This window comes from Amblyraja radiata, chromosome 1 (genome assembly GCF_010909765.2).
Source record: "Amblyraja radiata isolate CabotCenter1 chromosome 1, sAmbRad1.1.pri, whole genome shotgun sequence".
NCBI lineage: Eukaryota > Metazoa > Chordata > Chondrichthyes > Rajiformes > Rajidae > Amblyraja > Amblyraja radiata.
Window position 1 is genome coordinate 79,160,025 of NC_045956.1, and position 21,792 is coordinate 79,181,816.

Here is a 21,792-nt window from a genome sequence, read left to right on the forward strand (position 1 = left end):
TGCTTATTTTCATTGTTCCAGAGTTCTTGAGTGTGTCCTTGCGAAAGCAGCAAATAAGGCTTGTAAAATGCCTGTCTCTCTCAGATTTCACTTTAATAACATTCAATTTATCTTTGTAACAAGCCTCAATGCACATATTATTATGGAGGAATCAATACACATTGACATTTGAAAAGCAGTGCAGCTGATGGTGTGGTCAGTCCATGCACTGGGAGATGGCAACTTCTGCTGCTTCCAACTGGCAACAGGTCAATAAATACTCAGAACATCTCAGCAAGTATCACCTCTGTTTGTACTTCATCCAGTTCAGCTGGTCTTTCATGTCTATCCGAATGACATTCCAGAACTCTGCCCTTGTGTATTTGTAATTGGGAGCCTGTGAAAGAGCTTCTTAAATTGTCTCAAGTTCATACGGAAGCAGTTCAATGTTGTGTCTATATCTCTTGTTTCCCTTATCTCTAACCAGTTTGAAGAAGGGTCACAACCCAAAACGTTATCCATTTGTTCACTCCAGAAATGCTGCCTGTCCCGCTGAGTTAATCCAGCTATTTGTGTTTATCTTGGGTAAATATTAGGCTAGAGACATGGGTGTTTCCCCACTGAAAAATCTCTGACATAGATCTATTGCAACAGAGGTGATATAAATGGTGAAGGTACTCAAATCCTTTCCTGTTTACTCTTTAAAGGGTGTCAAAGTAATAAATTGAGGAATTTTCTGAAACTCTGCTGCTAATATCTGAGGTTATGTGATGTAAGTTTTCTAAATTGTCCAGATTTGGGGTGGGGACCCTCTAAAACAAAAAGATCATTTGAAATGTTGACGTTTTGACCACTGTGTTATGTGTGATGACATCCATCGTTCTCATTGGCTGGCAGTGGCTGGGATGGAAATCCAGACATTAAGACAAATTAATATATACAGTGCAAACAGAATGTATTCAGACCCCTTCACTTTTTCCACATTTTGTTACATTACAGCCTTATTTTAAAAATGGATTACATTCATTTATTTTATCATCAATCTACACACAATACCAGAGAATGAAGAGGCAAGCACAGGTGTTTAGAAATTTTGCAATCAAAGGAAATAACTGAAATATCACATTTACATGAAGTATTCAGACCCTTTGCTGTGACTCAAAATTGAGCTTAGGTTCACCTGTTTCCATTGATTATCCTTGAGATGTTTCTACAACTTGATTGGAATCCACCAGTGTTCAATTAAATTAATTGGACATGATTTGGAAAGGCACACACCTGTCTATATAAGGTCTCACAATTAACAGTTCATGTCAGAGCAAAAACCAAACCATGAAGACGAAGGATTTGTACGTAGACTTCCGAGGCAGGATTGTGTTGAGGCACAGATCTGGGGAAGGGTATAAAACAATTTCTGCAGCATTGCAGGTTCCGAAGAGCACAGTGGCCTCTGTCATTTTTAAATGGAAGAAATTTGGAACCACCAGGACTGTGCATAGAGCTGGCCGCCCGGCCAAACTGAACAATCGGAGGGAGAAGGGCCTTGGTCAGAGAGGTGACCAAGAACCGGATGATCACTCTTAGCCAACAGATCTCCAGAGTTCCTCTGTGGAGATGGGGGAACCTTCCAGAAGTACAACTATGTCTGCAGAACTCCACCAATCAGGCTTTATGGGTGAGTGGTCAGATGGAAGCCTCAGTAAAAGGCACATTACAGCCTGTTTGAAGTTTGCCAAAAGACACCTAAATAACTCTCAGACCATGAGAAACAAGATTCTCTGGTCTGATGAAACCAAAATTGAACTCTTTGGCCTGAATGCCAAGCGTCACGTCTGGATGAAAACAGGCACCGCTCATCACCTGGATAATACCATACCTACGGTGAAGCATGTCTGTGGCAGCTTCATACTTTGGCGATATTTTCAGTGACAAAAAAAGGGAGACTAGTCAGGATCGAGGGAAAGATGGACAGAGCAAAGGACAGAGAGATCCTTCATGAATACCAGCTCCAGAGTGTTCTGGACCTCAGACTGGGGCGGAGGTTCACCTTCCAACAGGACAATGACCCCACGCACACAGCCAAGACAATGCAGGAGTGGCTTCATGACAAGTCTGTGAATGTCCTTGCGTGTCCCAGCCAGAGCCCGGACTTGAACCCGATCGAACATCTCTGGAGGGACCTAAAAATATCTGCATCGACGCTCCCCATCCAACCTGACAGAGCTTGAGAGGATCTGCAGAGAAGAATGGGAGAAATTGCCCAAATACAGGTGTGCCAAGCTTGTAGTGTCATACCCAAGAAGACTTGAGGCTGTAATCGCTGCCAAATGTGCCTCAACAAAGTACTGACGAAAGGGTCTTGTGTAAATATGATATTTCAGTTAGTTATTTTTAATTACTTTGCAAAAATTTCTAAACTCCTGTTTTCACTTTTATTATGAGGTATTTGTGTATAGATTGATGATTTAAATAAATAATTTAATCCATTTTAGAATAAGGCTGTAGTAACAAAATGTGGAAAAAGTGAATACTTTCTGAATGCATTGTATTCTGAAAACTGGTCAAGTGTGATCAACCGCTAACCTATTCCAAAATTAGAAAGTGCAATGTGCATGAGTTCTCTCTCTGCAAAGGCAGCAGGTACGTTCTAGGCTCTTGGGATCTCTGGTAATTTGTCTCATGCAAGTCAAGAGTGTTTAATTATCATATAGACTGACAACAGAACAATGAAATTCGTACAGCAGCTTAACGGTCCTGTAAATTCAATACACACAAATAAGATATGACATTTTGGAGAAAAAAATCAATAAATTAAAAACTGTAATACTAGTTAGACATAATAGTGCAGCACCCGAGCTCCATAACTTGCACGGGACAAATGTGCAAAAACATAGCCGATAAAAGTTCATAGTTGCAAACACAGTCTTGGTTCTTGGTTCTATAAGATGTCCTCATACCAGGACATCGGAGATGTCCTCATTCTTTAGGGAACGGGGGTGCCCCTCATCCATCATGGATGAGGCCCTCACAAGGGTCTCTTCAATATCCCGCAGCTTTGCTCTTGCCCCCCCCCCCTCCCCACACAGTCATAACAGTGACAGAGTACCCTTGGTCCTCACCTTCCACCCCATCAGCCATTGCATAAAGTACATAATCCTCCGACATTTTCGCCACCTTCAACGGGATCCCACCACCAGCCACAGCTTCCCATCTCCACACCTTTCTGCTTTCATTAGAGACTGTTACCTCCACAACTCCCTGGTCAACTCATCCCTTCCAACCCAAACCGCTCCTTCCCCAGGTACTTTCCCTTGCAACTGCAGGAGATGCAACAGCTGTCTCTATACCTCTCCCCCCCCCCCCCCCCCCCCCCCCGACTCCATCCAAGGACCCCAACTGTCTTTTCAGATGAGGCAGAGGTTCACTTGCACCTCCTCCAACCTCATCTACTGTATCTGCTGCTCGAGTTGTGGACTCCTGTTTATCGGCGAGACCAAGCGCAGGCTCGGCGATCGTTTAGCTGAACACCTCCTCTCAGTCTGCCTAAACCTACCTGATCTCTCAGTTGCTAAACACTTTAACTCCCCCTCCCATTCCCACACTGACCTTTCTGTCCTGGCCACCATTGTCAGAGTGAGGCACAGCGCAAATTGGAAGAACAACACCTCATATTTTGCTTCTAGAGCTTACACCCTAGCGGTATGAACATTTACTTTTCTAACTTCAAGTAACCCCTGCTTTCCCTCTCTTCCCATCCCTTCCCAGTTCTCTGACCAGTCATGCTGTCTCCGGCTACATTTTATCTGTTTGCTTTGTTGTTGCCTTTTCCCAGCTAACATGATCTATTCTACATTTTCCTTGATCTCTGTTCTCTTTGTCCTGTTTTGACACCTTACACTTCCTTATCTACATACTTCACTCTCTCCTGACATCAGTCTGAAGAAGTTTCTCGACTCACAATGGCACCCATTCCTTCTCTCCAGGATGCTGCCTTTCCCGCTTAGTTACTCCAGCATTTTGTGTCTATCTTTGGTTTAAACCCACATCTGCAGTACCTTCCTACATACCTGCTACTGTCTGTTGTTTCAGGCCATCTATAGATTGGATCACAATGGTTTTGACTTGAATCATGACCGTTTCCATATTCTGATCAAGCAATTCGGCAATTTCTACAAATGGAGTTTTCTTAATTTTTTCCATTTTCTACGCCTGTCTTTCACAAGACTTCCCTTTGATAATTGCAGATGTAACATTCCATGAGGAAAAACTTAATTCATTGTGTTACGTCTTCATAAGGACATGGTTTTTAAATTGGTGGCTTCTAACGTACACAACCTATTTATTTCAATGTTTATTTTCCTTGGGTCATTCTCTGGGCCATTTTTTATTTTCTTTCTTTATCCTCAAATATAATTTAATCTGCCAATCATTCTATGTACAGGCTTGTATCACAATACCCATTAACAAAATATATGTAACAAAAAAAAATCAATAAATTAATAAACCCAAAACTAGTGCAAAAATAAAAAGCCCTTTGTGCAACAAAAGGCAGTCCATAGTTCATAGTTGAGGTTAGTGTTTGTGTCGTGTTCAAGAATCTGATGGTTATTGGGAAGAAACTATTCTTGAAACTGGTGCTCACGGTTTTCAGACTCCTAACTTTCCTCCTAGTGACTTGAGTGAAATGAGAGTGTGACCAGTGTTGTGAGTCTTTGATGATGCTGGCTGCTTTTTTGTGGCAGTGCCTCTTGTAGATCCCTTCAATGGTGGAGGCTGCGGGGGGGATCAGTACCTGTGATGGACTGGGCAATCTCCACCACTGTTTGTGATCGCCTTCGTTACTGGTTGTTTCTGTTGTCGAACCAGGCTGTAACACACCAGAACACATGCTCTCTACTGTACACCTTTAGCAAGGAAGTAAAGGTGTTGACGGGCTTTCTTTACGATTGCAACAATGTGCTGGGCCTACAATAGATCTTCAGAGATATGTTCGCCAAAGAACTTAAAGTTATCTCCACTGCCAACCCTTTAACGAAGGCAAGCCCGTGGAACCTCGGTCTTTTCCTTCTGAAGTCAACACTCAGTTCCTTGGTCTTGCTGATGTTGAGAACAGTGTTGTTGTTCTGGCACTGTTCAATATTCCTCCTCTACTCTGACATCATTACACATTATTTGTCCAATGGTGGTATTGTTGGCAAATCTAAAGACACATTGGAACTGTCTCTGGCCACACAGTGGGTATAGAGTGAGTGGAGCAGCGGACTGAGCTGATGGTTATCGAGGAGAAAGCATTGCCTATTCCTACTGATTGAGGTCTATTAATGAGGAAGTCGAGAATCCAATTGCATGGGGATGAGAAGAGACCCAGTTCTCTGAGTTTGATGGCAAGTTTGAAGGGGAATAATGGAGTTTAATGCTGAGCTGTAGTCGAAGAACATCAGCTTGACATGCATGTTCTTATTGTCCAAGTGCTCAGTGTAGATGCAGAGCCAGTGACATCAACAATTTCCACACATCATCAATTCTCTAAAAAATAGTCCATTGCCTTAATTCCATGTGTGGAATTGATACCAATCCTGTCATAATAACTGATTCTCCATGTCAAGCCTGAGAAACTGATCGGCTGCTTCTCTGTAAGGCCGCTCTCTCTGAAATTATCTGAAAAGCAGCAAATGGAAAGCCAGTTAAAAGCAATTGCAGCTTAAAGGCCTTCTTGATTGTAAATTGGATAAGTGCAGCCTAGGGGTTAAACTGTGGTCAGAAGCCAAATTATGCCTATTGGAAAACAACAGTAATGGCAGCTCAGTGGGTGTAGACCATCCGAGCTCTTTAGACAAATGCATTTTCATTAAAGGCTAACCTCAAACTTTCAAGGATTTTATTTAAACAGTATGGTTAAAGCTTTGCTGCTGTGTTAGGTGCAGTAAAATTATAAATTGTAACTATACCGCACAGCAGATGCAGCCTTTCCACGTATTATTAAAAATGGTAATCTTTGCAGTGATTTTTGTGAAGGTCGACAAAAATCAATGGCTGGCAGAAAGTAATTTTTAGCTTTATATTTGCCTGTGACAGTTGAGAAAGCACAGCACTTTGTATATATACGTATAATCAATTTAAGTGGCACTGTGTAGGAATGAACTGCAGATGCTGGTTTATACCAAAGTTAGACACAAAGTGCTGGAGTTACTCAGCTGTTCAGGCAGCATCTCTGGAGAACATGGATGGGGGACATTTTAGGTCAGGATCATTCTTCTTCCTGACCTAAAACATCACCCATCCTTTTTTTCCCCCCAAAGATGCTGCCTGACCCACTGAGTGACTCCAGTACTTTGTGTCTATCTTAAATATTAACCATTCTACTTTACAGGTCATGGAATGGAATCACAATTTCCTATGTTACATGCAGTAACATAGGAAATTCACCAGGTCTACACTCCCAGGAAAGAATTACAAGCCAGAGGTCAATGCGGCATGGTGGAGCAGCAGTAGAGTTGCTTCCTTACAGTGCGAGAGACCTGGGTTTGATTCTGACTACAGGTGCTGTCTGTACGAAGTTTGTCCATTCTCTCTGTGACCACATGGGTTTTCCCCATGTGCTCCTGTTTCCTCCCACACTGCAAAGATGTATAGATTTGTAAGTTAATCTGGGTTCAGTAAAAATTAGAAATTGTCCCTAGTGTGTAGGATAGTGCAGGCATATGGGGAATGCTGGTCGGCGTGGACACTGTAGACCAAAGGGCCTGTTTCCAAGCTGTATCTCTGAATTAAACAAAACTAAATTAACTTCCTCACCGACCCCACTCATGCCTAGGTGCTTTAGTCAGAGTTCTGACACATTAAACGTTCAATAATATGCAGGCATGACGATGGAAGTAAAACCATAGTGAAGCTCAAACGTGTATTCAATTCATTATAAATTCACCCAGATCCGGCTGGAGGTGCAACTCACTCCCTGGAGATGGGACACTCATTTAAAAGATACAGGTAACCCACACCCTTGTTTGTTTCGCACTTTAACCTATCCACCTAAGTTTCTCTCCCTTTATTTACCTCTTCCATTCCACTATTCTAAACCCTCTAACTCGTACTTTGTTACCTGCCCTCATCTTCTTCCATCTGCCCAGCATCCCCACCTCACCTGGTCTGATGTATCATCTACTGGTCCTTACCGCACCCTCCCTCTCGCCTATATATATTATATCACATCTCTAGGCTCTCAGTCCTGATGTAGGGCCTTGAGCTGAGATGTTAGCCATCCCTTTACGTCCACAGATGACGCTTGACCAGTTGAATTCCTCCAGCAGTTTGGTTCTGCTGCAGATTCCACCACCTGATCAATGGTTCAATGGCTCAATAGTCTTTATTGTCACGTGTACCAAAGTCAAGTGAAATCCATTTTTTGCATGTTGGGGCAATAGTAGAAGGAATACCTTCAAAGTTACACGCAAGAATTAGATTCCAAAATAGACTCTGATAATCCATCTAATCCATCCTTTAGAGGATCCCCACTCTCCGCAAGCCCGAGTAAAACTCCCTTCTTGGGAATATGGAGTCAATGTATTTACCCAAGTATCTAAACAAACATTAAAGCTGCTCACAAAAACGCTAAAGCCAATTTCCATTATTAATACACAGCAAGAAGCTGGATGAGAGAAATGGAGCAAACAGGCACTTTGTACAGTAATCAAGGGTTAACTGAGTCATAATGTTTCAGTGGGTTGGTCCATTAGAAATCTGCAGTTTTGTTCCTTTTGTTTGTTGTGAAATGCTTTGCTGACGATTACACAACGGGGAAGCCGACAAAGGCTAACCGTGATGGAGCAGTTCCTTGAACAATCACACTGCAGGAATGAAGCTCAGCGGGCACCTCTTTGACAAGATAGCTCTCGAAGCACTGAACCTGGTACAAATGAATGGAAGGAAACCATCTAATGATCTGAGATTACTGTCCACCACAGCCCCTTCCCCTTCCCTCTGCTTCCAAAGCTCCAGGTGGGAAGAAAATATTGAATGGTGTAATTCTACACCACAATCCTATTAAATCAGATAACGTCTGGGAAAGGATGAAGAGCATACTCAAGACACAGAGAAAGGTCAAGAAAATTAACCTGTATGGGCCACACATGTTGCCAGTGGACAGGAAAAAAAGCAAATCCTGACCATGTTTCATTGTTTGTGTAAGAAGGAACTGCAGATGCTGGCTCACCCCGAAGATAGACACTGAATGCTGGCATCAACTTCAAATGATAGACACTAAATGCAGCAGGTCAGGCAGGATCTCTGGAGAAAATGAATCAGTGACATTTTGGGCCAATACCCTTCATCAGCTGATATTGTACCTATCATCAATGTCTCATTGTTTTATTGTTTCTACAATTCAGCTGGATAACCAGGAAAATGAATGGGAAGAGGAATGTATGAGAAAGGAGGCTCAAGATGTTAGAATTGTGCGTAGCACACAAAGTGCTGGAATAAAGTCGGATGTTGAGGGGAGAATTGATGGAAGTATATTAATTAAGAGAAGCATAGGTAGACAGTCAGAGTCTTCTTCCCAGGGTGGAAATGTCCAACACTAAAGGGCGTAACTATAAATGAAAAGGTGGAAAGTGTGATGGAGATATGTGGGGCAAGTTTTTACACAGAGTTGCGGAGGCCTGGAACGCATTGCCAGGGGTGGGGTGGAGATTGATACAATAGTGGCCTTTAAGAGGCTTTTAAATATGCACGTAACAGAGCAGGGAATAGAGGGATATGGATCATATACAGGCAGATGAGATCAATTTCATTAGGCATCATGTTTGGGACAAATATTGTGGGCTGAAAGGCCTCTTCTTGTGCTGTATTGTTTGATGTTCTATGTTATGTTCTAATTCTGCATCTGAAGAAGAGTCGTGACCCAAAATGTCACCAATCCATGTCCACCAGAGATGCTGCTTGATCCACAGAGTTACTCAGCACTTTGTGTTTAATGCAATGTCTGGGAAAGATTCAGTGGATGAATGGGCTGACATGATATAATCCCCTTTACAAGAGGCCTTTTCTTACCTCCAGTTCCCTCCTCTCTACTTTCAGTCTGAAGAAGGGTTTCGGCCCGAATCGTTGCCTATTTCCTTCGCTCCATAGATGCTGCCTTACCCGCTGAGTTTCTCCAGCATTTTTGTCTTCTCTCGACCTGAAACGTCACCCATATTTTTTTCTCCAGAGATGTTGCCTGACCCACTGAGTTACTCCAGCGCTTTGTGTCTCTCTCCCCATTACAAGAGCTTGGTTAGATGTAAATACTCAAAAAGGCTGGCAATACACAGCCCGTCACTTAAAACCATTCACTTTGTCACAGAGTACAAGACAATAATGTATGAATGGGATAATTAACTTTTAAAACAGCGCATTTGGTGGAAGTAAAATGGAAGGATCAGAATTATTAATCAGAATTGTTGATCTCAGTCTTCATTCCTGCAACACTATAATGCGCTTAGACAAAAGAAAAGGTGCTCTTCTACAGCCTTAATTTTTGTTCTGTGTTCACAGTGTAATGTATAACATAGTTTCTTCTGTGCTGCCAGCTTCAACACTCAGTGGGGGCACGGTGGCATAGGGGTAGAGTTGTTGCCTTACAATGCCAAAGACCCAGTTTCGATCCTGACTACGGGTGCTGGTGTACGGAGTTTGTACGTTCTCTCTCTGTGACCACGTGGGTTTTCCCCGGGTGCTTCGGTTTCTTCCCACACTCCAAAGACGTACAGGTTTGTAGGCTAATTTGGCTTTGGTAAAAAATGTAAATTGTGCATTTTGTGTGGGTAGTATGGTGTACGGGGATCGCTGGTCGGCAAGGACTAGGTGGACCGAAGGGCCTGATTCCACGCGGTATCACTAAAAACTAAAAAACAATGCAACTCACACCTGTGAGATTCAAAATCACAAACGCTTTTGAGACAAATTCAAACAAAGAAGTGTTTTTATTAAGTTCATATTCTGCAGAATAGGTGCCTCTCCTCTGATGTCCCCTAGAGGCACACCGAGGATCGGGATGTCTTCTATCTTTATACATTTGTTTTCACTATTTTCACACCCATTGAGCTTCTTCCAATCATAACATAAAACCCAGATTCCCACGAGAACGTGGAACGCCCACCCAAACTTCTACTGAAGTATTTCTATTGCTACTTTTTATCTAGAATTTCTCTCTGTTCTTTATATCGTTACTTTCTATTCTACTAGCAGTCTGGCTTCTGCTGACATCTTATTTCTTTCTAAGTTATATTTTTCTATCCCTAGTCTAAATCAACCATGTCTGTTAACTCTTTCTTCACAATCCATCCTTTTCTTTTTGCTACGCACCCTTGATTTACACTATCTCCTCCTTTTCTAATGCTAGCAGCAGATTCTTCACCTCCCTATCCTCCTCTCGTTGGTCATACTGTGTTCTTAAGGCCATTATGGTGGCAGCACTGTTCTTTGTCAGGGCTGTTTCTATCAATCGCTGAGCCAATCCCCGTACGCAGGGAATGATACAACATCCGAACAAACACAGTAACCCCACCATGAGTATCACTGATGTTAGGGCTGATGTAAAGATGTGCTTCCATTTCCCAAACCAGGAGTCTAGAAACCCGGTCCAGGAGGTGTCTACTCCAGAGTTCTCAGCCAATTCGATAGACAGAGAGGTGAGACCTGCTAGGGCTCTTGACACTGACCCATCCGGAGCAGTGTTGTTGGGGATGAATGTGCAACATTGTTCGCCAAACATTACACACACCCCTCCCTTCTCAGCCAGTAGCATGTCCAAGGCCATGCGATTTTGCCAGGCCATTTGGCTGGTAGCTGCCAGTTGTTCCGCTAATCCTTCAACTGCATCTCGAGTGTAATTTATAAAGCGTTGTTGATTGTAGTATAAGTAGTTGATCCAGTCCACATTTTTATTAATTGTGGACCACCAGAAGAGTATGGACTTAAAGCCCGCAGCTATCTGATTTCTGGCTTTAAATTCATCGGGTACCCCTCTTGGCACCCCTATCGCATCTATATAGATGTGTGTGTCGAATGATCCTTTCACCTTTCTCTTTTGTCGTCGGCTTCCTTTATTGAGTTCTACAGCATGTTCTTCTGCTATGGTGAAGCGCATCATCAGTTGTATGAGGGTACAGGTTTCCGTCCATGACCCTGGTAACCGGGGCCACAGAGTATTCTCCCCGCACCACCACCAGACATCGGCTCTACTGACTATCTGCTTTTTCAGCCAGGAGCTATTGAACAGTGGCCCCTGTACCTCAGCCGTTATGTTATACGTCTGATTGCAGTTGAGCACCTCCCCCATGACCTATCCCTCTGGGTTATTTCTTGTATAGTATACATGTCATAGCCCTAGGTGTTCTATCCCAATTCAGGGGAAATGGTACTGGGACCAGCTGAGACCTAGCTCCAGCGCAGGCGTAACAATTGGTTCGTTGCATACTTCTGGCTGTGTACATCATCCAGGCAAGCCAGGTGTTGGCTCCTTTTCCCCCTGTTGGTATTCCCTTCTCATACAATTGCCTTAATCCTGTTTCTCCTGCTACTATCATTATCTTCAGATCCTTTTCCCTGGTGGCATTGCTGACTACTGGTGGTGCTGGTGTTGCCCCGGGATCCCTATTCTGACTGTCATCTATCTTGAACACCTCTCCTCTATCCTCGTATCTTCCCATCTTCCCATCTCGCTTTACTTCTATCTCAAACTTCAGACATGCGTCCTTCCCTGTTTTATCTGCACATATCCAATACCTACCACTTTCCTGTATTTGGACACTCTGTAAGCTCACATATAAGCGTCCTGGCAATTTCTCGTTCGGGTTTTGATATACTCTCCACCTATCAGTTTGATAGGTGGTCCGATGCCACCCATATTTTGATGAAGTAAACACCGCGTGCCAATCTTTACAGGGATGGGTGCATACATACATTCTATAGCCGCACCACCATTTTCCTTTACATACATCAAATGGGATGGTGGTGGACCTTCTATTCTGTGGTATTGTGATTTTTATGCATGTTACATTACTTACAAGTTGGGTAACCACCCAACACATGACCCACCAACACGAAATCTTCATTTTTCCTGCGGGTTCTTGGTAAATATTAAAGTCAATGGTTCCTCTCCTTTGCGCACAGTCCACGGGCTGATATCGTCTGATGGGGCCTCCACAGGACCCTTAACTCGACTTGCGTGTGTCCACCCTTTATCTTTTGTTCGTACTGCTGTCTCGGTGATTAGTAACACCAGGTAGGGTCCAGTCCACTTAGGTTGCAGCTTTTCTTCTTTCCACGTTTTTATTAATACCCAGTCTCCAGCCTTGACTGAGTGAATCGGGAAGTCCAGTGGTGGGCTCTGGGCCAGCAATCCTTTAATTTTTAGTTCTGCAAGAGATTGGGACACTGCCAGTAAATAGTTCCTCAGGAACACATCATTCCCTTGTATTGTTGGGACTCCTTCTATCTTCCCTAAGTATGGGAGCCCGAATAACATTTCATATGGTGATATCCCTATGTCTTTTCGAGGTGCCGTTCGGATTCTCAACAGGGCTATCGGGAGGCACTTAGTCCAGGGGAGTCTCGTTTCCTCTGGTTCCCTTAAAGGTATTAGTGACTTCATTTCTACCATCTGTTCTGTGGCTGCTCTTTTTCAACCTCATCCACTGCCCTATTTGAATGAATGAATGAATACGTTTATTGTCATTGCACAAACTGCAACGAAATTCCATTACATCTCCTCCGGTTAAAAAAAAATACAAACACGACAACCATTAACACATATGTACACTTGTTAGTAAAATAATAAATAAGTATTTTAAAAGAGTTTAAAAGAATTTGGCGGCATTTCTTGGAATTACATTTTGCTTCCCCAGTGTTCTCTGTTGGAATTAAGCTCTTTTATCGCACATGGGTAGAAACTATTTTTTAGTCTACCGGTGCGAGCCTTCAGAGACCTGAATCGCCTCCCCAAGGGTAGCAGAGTAAAAAGGTGGTTGGCAGGGTGGGATGTGTCCTGCTTGATATTTGTGGCCCGGCGCAAGCATCGGGCCCTATATATGTCATCCAAGGAGGGCAGTTGGGCGTTTGTAATGCTCTGCGCAGTTTTTATAATTCCCTGCAGTGCCCTCCTCTCAGCCACAGTACAGCTAGCAAACCACACCAGGATTCCATAGGAGAGGAAACTTTCCACGGCGCATCGGTAGAAGGACAGCAGCAGCGACTGAGACGTTTGCTCTCCGCAGAGACCTCAGGAAATACAGCCGCTGATGTGACTTCTTCACGAGAGTGACGGTGTTCATTTGCCATTTGAGGTCCTGGGAGATGTTTATTCCCAGGAACTTAAAGCCGGTGACTCTCTCCACCATGTCTCCTTTGATGTACAAGTGAGCAGGTTCCTCTCTCGTCTTCCTCCTGAAGTCAACGACCAGTTCTTTTGTCTTTGATGGGTTGAGTACCAGGTTGTTTTTGGTACACCAGACAGTCAGTTTTTGGACTTCATCCCTGTAGGCAGACTCGTCGTTGTTGTTTATCAGTCCCACCACAGTCGTGTCGTCCGCAAACTTGATGATCCTGTTTGTACTGTGTGTTGGTATACAGTCATAAGTGTATATTGTATACAAGATGGGACTCAGCACACAACCTTGTGGCGCTCCTGTGCTGAGCGTCAGGACTGGGGAGTAATTGGACCCCATCCTGACAGTCTGTGGGTGGTCTGTTAAAAAGTCCTTAATCCATCCGCATGTGTTTGCATTAACACCCAGATCAGACAGTTTGTCCAGAAATCCAACAGATGGTTAACAGACTCTAGACTTTTAAAGTATGAGGCCATCCTGATGGAAAAAGACGATTTGACAATATACACTTATTTCCTCTGGCCTCCAGGGTGTTACCCTTCTGATGCCCTGCCACATGTGCTATGGCTATTCGTTCTGGTTTTTGCAAGGCTTCCAGTGTCTGTCCTACCAATTGCTCATGCGCTAATTCTTTCCCTCGAGTTGTTATCATTCCTCGCTCTTTCCAGATCTTCCCAAAGGTGTGTACTACTCCAAAAGCGTATTTTGAATCAGTATATACTGTTCCTTCCTTCCCCTCCAATAATTCTAAAGCTCTCATTAATGCATATAATTCACAAGATTGAGCTGACCAACTACCAGGCAGCCTGCCGCTTTCAATTTCCTCCATTGTTTCCCCGTTCACTATACCGTACCCACTATGTCTTTTTCCATCTATGCACCTGGAGGATCCATCTATAAACCACCGGCTGCCCTCAGCCAGAGGTTGCTCTTCTAAGTCTTCTCTACTTTTTGTCTGTAAATCTATTATTTCACTACAGCAGTGTACTGGGCCCTCTTCCTTTTCACCCTGTTTCTCTGCTGGATACAGGAATTGGGACGGGTTAAGGTTCTTATCCGTAATTATCATCAAATCGTCTTTTTCCATCAGGATGGCCTCATACTTTAAAAGTCTAGAGTCTGTTAACCATCTGTTGGATTTCTGAGTGAGTATGGTTCTTACTGTGTGTGGTGTAGAAACAACCAGAGTGCCTCCAAAGGTTAATTTCCTACTCTCTTCCACCAATATTGCAGTGGCTGCTACCGCTTGTATGCATCCCAGCCATCCCCTGGAGACTGGATCTAATATTTTCGAGAGGAAGGCCACTGGCTGTCGATTTCCCCCTCTTTTCTGGGTGAGTACCCCTAGTGCACCCCCTTTCTGTTTTATCTCATCTCTCCGCACGTACACTTTCTGGGCCTCTGTAAGCAACTGAGGTAGTGGTTTCTCATTCCAGTCATCCATCTTTTCTAATTTCTTCCTCACATCAGACCAGGATTTGGTCACAAAATTGGCCCTAAACAATTGTTGTCCTGCCCCTGATTCCGGGTCTATTCCGGAATACTGTTGCATGTTCTTCCTAAGTCTTTGAAGGAACACTGTCGGGGCCTCATCTTTCTGCTGTCCATTCTCAAATGCTCGTTCGAAATTCTGTCCTTTGGGTACTGCCTCTCTTATCCCTTTTATAATTATATCCCGCAGGTCCTTCATATTCCCTCGTCCTGCTGCTGTTCCCTTGTCCCAATCTGGCTCTTGTACTGGGAATTTATCTGCTGCCGCTGCATTCTGCTGCCCTGGAGGGTTCTCCTGTTCCCACTTTTTCATTGCTGCTGCCCTAATCATTTGCCTCTCCTCTGATGTGAAGAGATTCCCCATAATGGCCATCAACCCCTCCCATGTATAAGTGTTTGGCCCAAGGAATTGATCTAACTGCTCTGCCAGACCTAAAGGATCCCCTAGGAGGCTTTTCATTTCTTTCTTGAAATTCCTCACTTCAGTACTAGTTAAGGGGACATTAACAAACCCCGTTCCCCCTTGGGGTCCTCCCATTAGACTCTTAGGGGTCTAATTTTTACTGATCTTCTTTTTACTTTGTCTGACCTTCTGACTCCCTCTCCTGCTGACGGGGGATTTAATTCATCTACCCCGACCGCCTCCTGTCTCTTTATTCCCTTTTCTTTCTCACTCCTGGGGTCCGGTAGGTCACTGTTGGTGTCATCACTGTCAGTAACATCATTAAATTCTTGTTTTACCCTGACCTTTCTCTTTACCACCAGAGCGGACTCGGGTGTCACCTTTTCCACTCCCGTCGCCACGAGTGGGGGTGGGGGTTGAATTGGCGGCGCTACTTTGGGTAATTGATGTACATAGGGAGGAGCTAGGTTCTCCAGTAAATTCCATGAGGGTGCAGAGGAATTTGACTGTTCAACTTCTTCTTTTAATTTCAACAGATTACATCCCGTTTCCCATACCGCGGCATACATGGTTTCTTCTATCATTGGATTGGGTTTATTTTTCACATATACATTCAATGCCTGCTGTACCCAATCCTCATCTGACCCATCCTCTGGCCACCAGACCGAAGCTCCTTTTATCGGGTGTTTTGGCCATTCAAAATAACAATACCTTATCATTGTTGTCTTCTCCAACCCCTGGGTATTTCCTGCCCCCCAGCGGTTCAGCATTCGCCCCAACGGACTATTGGGCAGAATGCGGGGATTTGGCTTGCGGCCTTTCCCCTCCCATTCAGGTTTTTCATTTACATTTCCCATTCTCTCGATCGGAATTCCTCTCCGATCTCTTATCAAATTGCCTAGGTAATACTATAATAGTCAAAGTTTCTTACCGGGGTCTATGCACAGAATCACTCAATTTTCGCGATCTCCTATCACTCTCACTTCTTTGCCGAGTCTCTGTTTTGACCGGATACTACTGCTCAAACAGCTGACGGCAAGCAAGGAGTCTGAGACCGCTGAACTCAGCAGGGTGCATCTTCCCTTCGTCCGTCTACTCCCGTCAGCTGTCCAGAGTATTTGATCCCGGAAACCGAGCCCCCAAGTTGTGAGATTCAAAATCACAAACGCTTTTGAGACAAATTCAGGCAAAGAAGTGTTTTTATTAAGTTCATATTCTGCAGAATAGGTGCCTCTCCACTGATGTCCCCTAGAGGCACACCGAGGATCGGGATGTCTTCTATCTTTATACATTTCTTTTCACTATTTTCACACCCATTGAGCTTCTTCCAATCATAACATAAAACCTAGATTCCCACGAGAACGTCGTGGAATGCCCACCCATACTTCTACTGAAGTATTTCTATTGCTACTTTTTATCTAGAATTTCTCTCTGTTCTTTATATCGTTATTTTCTATTCTACTAGCAGTCTGGCTTCTGCTGACATCTTATTTCTTTCTAAGTTATATTTTTCTATCCCTAGTCTAAATCAACCATGTCTATTAACTCTTTCCTCACACACCTGAGGGAGATCAGGGCCAGAGCCGCAGTCCAGCGCCAGTGCAAGAGTTTATGCAACTCTTGGACTTGCTGGCACAGAATAACTGACTGTTGCAATGTGTCTTACCTTGTTGCATTCTTGCTATTGAGGGAGTGCAGCATAAGTTCATGAGGTTAATTCCCAGGATGGCAGAGACTGTCATACAGTATGTTGAAAGAATGGAGTGACTGGGCTTGAATAGACTGGAATTTAGAAGGATGAGGGGATCTTATTGAAACATATAAGATTATTAAAGGATTGGACACGTGAGAGGCAGGAAACATGTTCCTTATGTTGGGAAAGTGCAGAACCAGGGGCCCCAGTTTAAGAATAAGGAATAGGCCATTTAGAACAGAGATGAAGAAAATCTTTTTCACCCAGAGAGTTGTGAATCTGTGGAATTTTCCACCTCGGAAGGCAGTGGAGACCGATTCTCTGATGCTTTCAAGAGAAAGTTAGATAGAGCTCTTAAAGATAGCGAGGTCAAGGGATATGGGGAGGGCAGGAACGGGGTACTGATTGTGGATGAGCAGCCATGATCACAGTGAATGGTGGTGCTGGATCGAAGGGTCAAATGGCCAACTCCTGCACCTATTGGCTATTGTCTATTGTCTATTGTCCTGAAACTGAAATAAACAAACTATAGGTAACTCTGCTGTGACGTGTGTCTCTATAAAATGAAATACAAGTGATGAATATGGGAATGCTATTTGTATTATGCAGGCTGAATTGGTTATAATGTCATTTTGATCGGGAACTCGAGAACTATTTAAAAGTGACATTGGAAATTTACATGTTGAATTAATCCAGCACTTTGTGTCTTTTTTTCTCGTCTACTTGCATTGGCAGTTTATTTTGTCTAGTACAAAGCTGTCTTCGATTTAAGCTGAAAAGGAGGGTGGTGAGAAGACCAGCTACTGACTCTGGAAGAACTTACAAGTTCTATCCATTCCATTGAGATGAGTAAAACCTGCTGAAGCAAAGGTTTACCAACTGGGTGGCACAGTGGCGCAGCTGTAAAGTTGCTGCCTCACAGCTACAGAGACTCTGGTTTGATCCTGACTACTTGTCTGTACGGAGATTTTACGTTCTCCCTGTGACCTTTTCTCCGTGTGCCCCAGTTTCCTCCCACACCCCAAAGACATACAGGTTTGTACTTTAATTGGTTTGGTATAATTCTAAATTGTGCCTAGTAGGTGTAGGATAGTGTAATTGTGCGGGGATTGCTGCTCGACCCGGGGTTGGTGGGCCAAAGTGCTGGTGGGCGCTGCATCTCGAAATTGAACAAAACTAAACTGAAATGCAATCAACTCTGTGGGACTGGATGTGCTCCGACCTTCTTGAAGTGTAGTGTCCTGTGGCACAGATAAAATAATACCTGATATAGTCCTCATCTCAGTCTGACTTGAAACATCACCTGTTCCTTTTCTCCAGAGATGCTGACTGAACCGCTGAGTTACTCCAGCATTTTATGTGTCTCTTCGGTTTAAACCAGCATCTGCAGTTTCTTTCTACACATACTCTTACCTTAATGGGTAGCTTTGTGAGTGATTGCATCAAGCTGTACGTAGAGACTGTGTTCACACAAGAACAAGTCTCACTGGATGCCAATGTTGTGAAGGATAGGCCTGGCTTTCCTATTGCAGAATATTCCATTTGTTTTGGTTGTGAGGCAGCATCAGTCCCTGTAGGAAACTTGGGAAAACACTTTTGAGACTGCTTTCTGTACAAATGTGCTCAGGGCTGTGTGGGAAGGGGAGATGGTGGATCCTATGGGATTGTTTCCCAGGCATACTGTCAAAGTCATTTGGCAGAATATCTCATCGTCTGAAGTCTCAAACAAACACCATGTCCTTGCTGGACCCTCTCTATCGATCCTTCATCCCCAGGCAGAATCCCAATCCCACCGGATGCTGCTCTCGAGGTGGCTACAATACAATACAATACAATTTATTTGTGTCATTTGAACCTCATTGAGGTTCAAACGAAATTTGGTTTCTGCAGACAATGTGGATGAGACAGTTACCTTCCCTCTTGTGTTTGCCAAGAAGGTCTGGTAAAGGATACAGCAGTCTCTGTCAAGATTGATCACGACCTGTTGTGGAGCACAGTATTCTGGGCCATATGGTTTGTTCCCAGGGACATGTCATGAGACAAACATGGGTCTCTGTTGGATGATCATTACCTCGGTGAAAGGTGCACATTGGTCTGCCTGAAACTGGTTGGTGAAGAAAGGAACTGCAGATGCTGGTTTATACTGAAGGTAGGCACAGTGCTGGAGTAACTCAATTGGCAGCATCTCTGGAGAATAAGGATGGGTGATATTTCGAGTCTGGACCCTCTGGAAAAAGTCTGAAGAAGGGTCTTGATCCAAAGTGTCACCCATCCTTTTTCTCCAGCGATGCTGCCTGACCCACTGAGTTACTCCAGCACTTTGCAAAACTGGTTGGTCTCCCATTGCAAGGAAAAGACGACATTCTTTTGCTGCTGACTGGTATCGGCTGTTGTGTGCGGAGAGTACATGAAGGGGGATGCACTGAATGCAGTCATGGAGAATTGCTAAGGACAAACTGCACCCCCTCCACATACACCTGGATCTCCTGCCATCAGGTAAGAGATATCGCAGCATCAAAGCCCGGACTACAAGACTGCTAAACTGCTTCCTACCACAGGCTGTGAGGCAGCTAAACAGTCACTCTGTACTCACAGTCACTTGATTCTGCGGCTTGGCACGGAAACTTTAATAACTGGCACTGGCCACTTTAATAACTGGCACTGGCCACTCAAATCAGCTGCCCCGGACATTTTTATGATTGGTTTTATTGTATTTTAACGTTGTTGTTTTACCTGCTTTTAACTATTTATACTGTTCCATCAGGGACTGGATTGTTTTTAGTGTTATTATGTGTGAAATGTTTTAAATTTCATGTGCGATGCTCCGGTATGCCCTGGGAAACGTCTTTTCATTTTGCACTGTACAACTGTTGCTTGCAGGATGACAATAAAGGTTGATTGATTGATTGATTGATTGGTTCTGCTGCCACTAGACACTGAAGGACTGGGCCCTACATCGCAACTTCTCAAGGCATTCACTGCTGGAATTTTGAAGCATAAAATAATAATAATGTTAACAATGGCAAAAGAATTGAAAGGCTTGGAACAGTGAATGAAGATAATGAGTAAAGATACAGAAAGTTATTTACCCTCTTGTAGGTAGTGTGTTCAGCAAGAAAGTTTGGAAAAGGATACAATGGTCTTTGTCAAGGTTCATCTCTAATAGAGCTCCTCTTTCACCAATATTCCATCCTTTGGCTTTATATTTCACACCTTCTCTCCTCTCCTTATCTGACACCCCTTTTGCCTCCTTTTCACCTCTATTCTTTGTTCCTTACACTACCAATTGCCAATCACATCTGTATCCACCTATCGCTTGCCAGGCTTTGTCCTGCCCCACCTCTCTTTCCCAGCGTTCTACCCTAGACTCCAACAGTTTGAAGAAGGATGCCTCCCGGTACATTGCCTGCCCATTCCCTCCCCAGATGCTGCCTCGCCCGATGAGTTCCTCCACCACTTTGTTTTGTACTGTTTATATTTCTGTATATGTTAGGAATAACATATTTTTAGAAATGAAAAATAAAGACGTGGATCTGTCTGCCATGGGACAAGGATGCAATAGAGTCATGCAACATAGAAATATGCCCTTTGGCCCAACTTGTCTCTGCCCCATTTACGCAACCCCCATCTGCCCGCATTTGGCCCATATCTCTCTAAAACTTTCCAATCTATATACCTGTAAAAAAGGTTCTCAAGCGATTAGAAAAATCCTGTATTAGTTTTGAACCAGGTTAGACCACTCCCTTTATCTCCATGTGGTGTGGCGACGCCTAACGGCAGCGGCTCGACTGCAGTCCGTCTGCCTTTTAAATGTATGTGTTGATTCTAGTTTATATTATTTTTTAGTTGTGTATATGTGGGGGGGTGGTGGTGTGGGGGAAACTGTTTAATCTCTTCCCTGTACGGGGGACCCGACCTTTTCCCTGTCGGGTCTCCAATGTTGTTGGGCCTAACATCGTCGAGCTGGCGGTGGCCTCCGGCCGGAACTAACCTGAAGGCTCCAGTCGCAGAGCCTGTGGACTCGCCATCTTGGAGCTAGCTGATTTCAGAGCGGGAAGAGCTGTGGTGGCACGCGGCTGCGACTCGACTCTGGAGCTTCGGAGGCTATGGCCGCAGGCCCGGTGGGCAGGAACATCGGGAGCTCGCAGGTCCTTGGTGGGAGACCGCTTTTCGGAGCTCCTGCAATGGCAACTTCTCTTGGTGGAATCATGGGGTTTAAATAGAAACATAGAAACATAGAAATTAGGTGCAGGAGTAGTAGGCCATTCGGCCCTTCGAGCCTGCACCGCCATTCAATATGATCATGGCTGATCATCCAACTCAGTATCCTGTACCTGCCTTCTCTCCATACCCTCTGATCCCCTTAGCCACAAGGGCCACATCTAACTCCCTCTTAAATATAGCCAATGAACTGGCCTCGACTACCCTCTGTGGCAGAGAGTTCCAGAGATTCACCACTCTGTGTGAAAAAAGTTCTTCTCATCTCGGTTTTAAAGGATTTCCCCCTTATCCTTAAGCTGTGACCCCTTGTCCTGGACTTCCCCAACATCGGGAGCAATCTTCCTGCATCTAGCCTGTCCAACCCCTTAAGAATTTTGTAAGTTTCTATAAGATCCCCTCTCAATCTCCTAAATTCTAGAGAGTATAAACCAAGTCTATCCAGTCTTTCTTCATATCCTGACATCCCAGGAATCAGTCTGGTGAACCTTCTCTGCACTCCCTCTATGGCAATAATGTCCTTCCTCAGATTTGGAGACCAAAACTGTATGCAATACTCCAGGTGTGGTCTCACCAAGACCCTGTACAACTGCAGTAGAACCTCCCTGCTCCTATACTCAAATCCTTTTGCTATGAAAGCTAAC